The sequence below is a fragment of the Gossypium arboreum genome, chromosome 4 (assembly GCF_025698485.1).
Source record: "Gossypium arboreum isolate Shixiya-1 chromosome 4, ASM2569848v2, whole genome shotgun sequence".
NCBI classification, from domain to species: domain Eukaryota; kingdom Viridiplantae; phylum Streptophyta; class Magnoliopsida; order Malvales; family Malvaceae; genus Gossypium; species Gossypium arboreum.
The window spans coordinates 118487090-118492876 of record NC_069073.1 but is presented as its reverse complement, the minus strand read 5'-3'; the positions used below and the strand labels follow the sequence as shown (position 1 = coordinate 118492876).

Here is a 5787-nt window from a genome sequence, read left to right as displayed (position 1 = left end):
GAAGGATATTCGAATATTTGAATCGAACAAAAAACCGAAACCCAATACGGTAGGGTACAATTTTTCGAGCTTCCAAGTATCGAAAATTGCCATTGTTTAGGAGAAAATTTAAAGAATAAATCGATTAAGAAGGATATTCGGATACTTAAATTGAATAAAAAACGAAACCCAGTACGGTAGGGCACGTTTTTTAAAACGATTAAGTATAGAAAATTGCCTTTATTAAAAAGTTTGGGAACAAAATGTTGAATAAAATACCTAAATCGAATAAAAAAAGATGAACCCAATACTGTAGGGCACGTTTTTTAAAACGATTAAGTATAGAAAATTGTTTTTATGTTAAAACAAGTTGAGAATACATTATGGAATAAAAGAACTAAAACAACTAAAATTTGGGGAGGAAAAAATGATAAATAATGATGGATGACATAAAAATGACAATATGAGAATCATGCTAACCCTATATTAATAACAAAAAAAAGTTTTTAATAAATAAAAAAATGGAAACAACAATAGTCATAAATATGATAATATAATAAGCATGACAATAATAGCAATATATCAATAGTATTACTAAATATAATAATAATAATAAAATTAAAATAATAACGATGCTAAGCTAACGATAATGATAAATAATAAATAATAATAAATATAATAAATTATATTTAAAATAATTAACTTTTAATAAAATAGAAAAAATGAATATCATATAAAGATAATTTAAAAAAAAAGTAACCCAAAATAATAATAATGTACAATAGTAGTAAAAAATGATAAAAATAATATAATAAATTAATGATTTAACCGCCAACTTGAAAGAGGTTCCAAGCAAAATATCCAAATAAAATATCAAGCTTTAAAAAAATGAACAATAGGGAAGATAGGAAATTTTTAAAACATTAGACACTACTATAGGGTAACACCAAAACTTTTAAACAAATAATGGATATAAAACTTAAAAAACATAAATAAGTAATATATTAAAACAGTATCATACGAATGAATTTTAAAATCAATGCCATAAAATAAATAATTTACATGGAATTAGAAATGTAAAAAAAAAAATTATATAATAATGCATAAATAAGTTTCAAAATGAATAATACATAGGAGTAATATACATAGTAAAAATATATACATGTATAATATATGAAATGGAAAAAGCCTAACATAAATAATATATATATTAAAGTACCATAATACATGAAAGTGTTTAAAATAAACAAATACGTACATAAAAAACTTAAAAAAGAGCAGTGTGAAATCAACAAAAAAAATGTTTATTCTTTAAAAATAACAACTAAGACTCAATTGAAAGAAAAACAAAATCAAAGGGACAGTTTATATACAAAACAAATCATTAAAATAGAATTGCGGACCAAAACGCAATGCGTGTGAATGTATAAGGATTGAAAACGTAAATTATCCCCTGCCCCTGAACGCAGCATTTCAACGTGGACCAAACTGTAATAGCGCATAAATCTCAGGGAAAAAATTTAAAAACAAAAGGCATACAAAAAGGGCAAAAATCAAATGAGGACACAAAAGCGAGGAACTAGATGTGGAATTTACCCATTTGGGGTAAAAATGCACAAATTCACCCATTTAGAGCGCCGTTTGATTTGTCTCTTTTTTAACCAAAAAAAAATTATTAAAACTCATTTACTGCTTAAAACAAAGGATATTCCATCTTTGAAACCCCCCCTTTTCTGCTCTTCTTCGACAAATCCGAGAGAAGCAGCTCAACCGCCATTTTGAACCAAGCTTCGATTTCAGAGAGGGCTTCTCCGACGCCGCGACGGTGGGTTCAGGTATGATCTTTCTCCTCTTCCTTTTTTATATTTTTGTATGTATGGAAAGAAAGGAAAAAAAAGAAGAATGAACTGAAGTAATAGAAGATCAAAATTAAAGGATCACCTTTTAAATTTCCTTTGCACTTATTTCTTTGTAATTGATTTTGTGTATATTTTGTATTTCGTGTTCTATTTTTCTGGAAAAAAAGAAAGAAAAAAAGAAAACCCTCTTTACAATGAAAAAAATGAAGGCTTTATAGCCAAAATACAAACAGTTTCTTCTTATCTCTTTGCTGAAGTCGCAGATATAATGGACGTGGGGCGTGGGTCGTGCTTCACGCTCGTTGGCCGGACATGCGAGGTGGAGTGCGTGGTGGTGGAGAACGTGGGTAGTGGAAGCATGGAGGCAGTTGGAGGCTAGGGTCTTGGCTGAAAAATGTTTTTGGGGTTTGTGGGTTAGGGTTAAGTATTTGGGTTTTAAAATTGGGTCTGTTTTTGATCTTTGGGGTTTGTTTTTGGTTTAAAAATTTGGGCTTTAATGGTAAATGGGCCTGGGCAAAAATTGGTACCCACAAGTGTAATTTCTAATGTTGTAAAAGAGCCTATTTATAGGTTAAATTCATAGGTCAAATAATAATAAAACAATATAAACTAATCAATGTTTGATTGAAACAAATAAACAGAGTTTAACTGAAAGATTATATCTCAAATTTGACTGAAAATAGGAGTCATATTTAACAAATCTCCACATTGACTCATATTTCCACAACGCTATCTTTGCCAAAGCTCGCCACAAGCCTATCTTGAATTATGTAGAGAGTTAACTGAGTCGAATTTGTACTTAGAAACTGGAAGACTTCTAGCATTCGACTTGTACACTACCAAATCAAAACTAACTCGAGTTTGATTTTCATGAACACAGTGCCCTAACTTTTCAAAACCTGCATCCAAAAGAGAACATCTCTTCAACGAAACGGTCATACCTTTTTCCCTCCTATGACTAAGTTGCTTCTGCTCCAAACGATTTGACTTCAACTCCATAACAGACGAGGGACGTCCTATTTCACCGATCACTGTAGAACCTTTCAGAATCTAAAGACTGCCGATTCTTTTACCTTTTAACAAAACGAAAGCTCTAGGAGATACTTTAATGCCGCTCGACTTGATGTTGATTCTGCATCCTTTCAAGTCTAAGATACTCAATGAGATGAGATTCTTTCGTAAATCAGGTACATACCTGACATCTAAGAGTGTCATAATCGTCCCATCGTGTATCTTAATTTTAACAGTATCAATACCAATTACCTTACTAGATGAATCGTTTCCCATGCGCACAACTCCACCTTCAACCGAAGTGTATGTGGAAAACCATTCTTTATTGGGACACATGTGAAAAGAACATCCCAAATCTAGGATTTACTCAGACGTGAGCTTGGAGTTATCGCTCGTTGACACTTACAAGAAATCATCACCGTTTTCATCGGCCAAATTAGCACTAGCTACATCTTCCTTGTTACTCTCAACAGTTCTTTTCTTTCGCAGTTTATAACAATATGCTTTGACGTGACCTAACTTTTTACAATATTTTTGTCTCGTTTCTTTGATGTTACCAAAACGGAAGCTTGTCTATCTATCTTGCTATCCAAATGAAACTCATTGTCAAGTTTGTCTTTACTCAACAAATGATCCTTCACATCTTCGAACGAGAGTTTGCCTCTGCCATAAATCAGGGTCTCCCTAAAAGACTTATATAAAGGGGGTAAAGAGCACATAATAGCATAACCTGATCTTCATCGTCAATATGAACCTTAACATTCTTTAAATCATTTAAAAGAGTAATGAATTGACTGATGTGATCTCTAAGAAGCTCATCTTCGTTCATGCGAAACGTAAATAGACGTTGTTTCAACACTAAATGGTTAGCCAAAGACTTAGTCGCATAAAGAGTTTCTAACCTTTTCCACAAGGCGGATGAGATTTTCTCCATCAATACCTTCTGCAATACTGTATTCGCGAGGCACAACTAGATTGCAAAAAAAGCCTTTTCATCAAGCTCTTCCCATTCTGTTTTATTTAGATTCTCAAGTTTTTTCCCGGTAACAACCTTTTTCAAGCCGGATTGAACTAGAATTGTCATCATCCGAACTTGCCACAGATTGAAATTTGTCTCACCATCGAACTTCTCAATTTCAAACCTTATTGTTGCCATCTCTGAATGAGCTGATCTATGAAAATTAAATTAGCTCTGATACCACTTGTTAGGATCGACCCTATTAAGCAATAAGTAAAAAAATAGCGGAATAAATTGAGAAATTAAACACACAAATTTAACGTGTAAAACCCCTCCAAAGAGGATAAAAAATCACTGGTAAAGATAATTTTACTATAATGACAAAAGAACGAAGAGTACAAAAGATGGAGATAAAAATTAAACCCCGAAAACCCGAAAATAAAGAATCCTCAAAACGTAAACGCAAAATTCTCTAAATGTATTATGAGTTCTAATATCTAATGGGTGTATTTTCTAAGGTTGTAAAAGAGCCTATTTATAGGCTAAATTCATAGGTAAAATAATAATAAAATAACCTAAACTAATCATTGTTTGATTGAAACAAATAAACAAAGTTTAATTGAAAAATTATTTCTCAAATTTGACTGAAAATAGGAGTCATATTTAACACCTCCTAACAAGAGAAATACTTGGTTCAGTTGAATTGCGATCGTAAATAACTTTGACTACCTCTAGATTGTTTGACAGTATAAGTACTCTATCATGCCCTTACTTGCGAAGCAGAAACAGACCATCCAAGATTCTTTATAACTCAGCAACAAAAACTGAAGACTTACCTAGAAACCGATTATAGCCTAATATCCACTTTCCCATTTTAAAGGGCAAAGAGCTGTATCAAAGGCAAACAACGATTTTCGCCTTTAATTTGATAATATTGCTATTTAAACTCTTATATTTTGTAACCTTATAACTAATAAAATAATGAAATTTCACAATTCAATTTCCGATATAGATTTCAAACACAAATACTTAATAATAATAATAAAAGATATTCATTCATGAGATTTAAAGTGAAGGAATACTTTTAAGAATAGAAGCTAAACTAAATGTAACTCATTTGTCTGTCCTACAATTTCTTTATTATATTTTTCTTACAAAATCCCTTCAGACAGAGCTGGATCTTAGGGTGTGTGTTGTTAAATTGCTTCACATAGTTAAGGATTTCAAAAATACATGTGGGCATATATATATATATATATATATGCAACAAAATGTTGAAAAAACACATGGAGGAAGTTGATGTAAGAAAAAGTGTCGGCAATGGAAGTTTCCGACCCCCCAACATTAATGGCACTGCTGGGACAATGGAACAGTCCAGTAACCTAGAAATGAAAATATTTTAATTCAGTTAAATTGTTTTTTTTATTAATTCAGCAAATTACCGGTTTCAGTACTTTATTTATTTAAAATTTTCGATATTCGATAATTACATTGATATTAATTAAATTAAAATTTTTTTGCAGTATGTGTCCTTACGTAAGCATGCATGCATATTTATGTTAGGACTGTATTTGGGATTGACTCATATACAGTGAATCAAACATTGAATGTTGGGGGGACTTAAATATAAGAACTATAAAATTATTGAAAAAGTGGGTCAAAAAAAGGACAACACGAGGGGATTTGGGCCTGATATTAATTTTTGTGAGGGACCAATAAGATTTATTGATATTAATGGTGTGTGTGCTTTTTCTTTTTCTTTTTTTGCTTTTGGCTTTTGGCTTAAATGCAAAATAAACTTTGTAAAATAAAGGTATAATGTTAATTTTAGCTTTAAGGTTTATATTTTTTGTCAATTTGACCCATATTCTTTTTCTAAGTTAAATTTGATCTTAACTTTTAAAAAGAATCAAATTTAACTATAGACCTTTTGAAAAAGATTCAATTAATTTTGTTAACAAAATACTGACTAAAATACAG

The 5787-nt window shown here is 30.9% G+C and overlaps 1 long non-coding RNA gene across 1 annotated transcript; it reads left to right on the top strand.

The window, feature by feature from the left end:
- Positions 1 to 1383: 1383 nt before the first annotated feature.
- LOC108459676 (uncharacterized) lies at positions 1384 to 2476 on the top strand. Its single transcript, XR_001867400.2, has 2 exons — positions 1384 to 1814; positions 2102 to 2476. It is a non-coding gene; the product is annotated as an uncharacterized LOC108459676 (long non-coding RNA).
- Positions 2477 to 5787: the final 3311 nt, after the last annotated feature.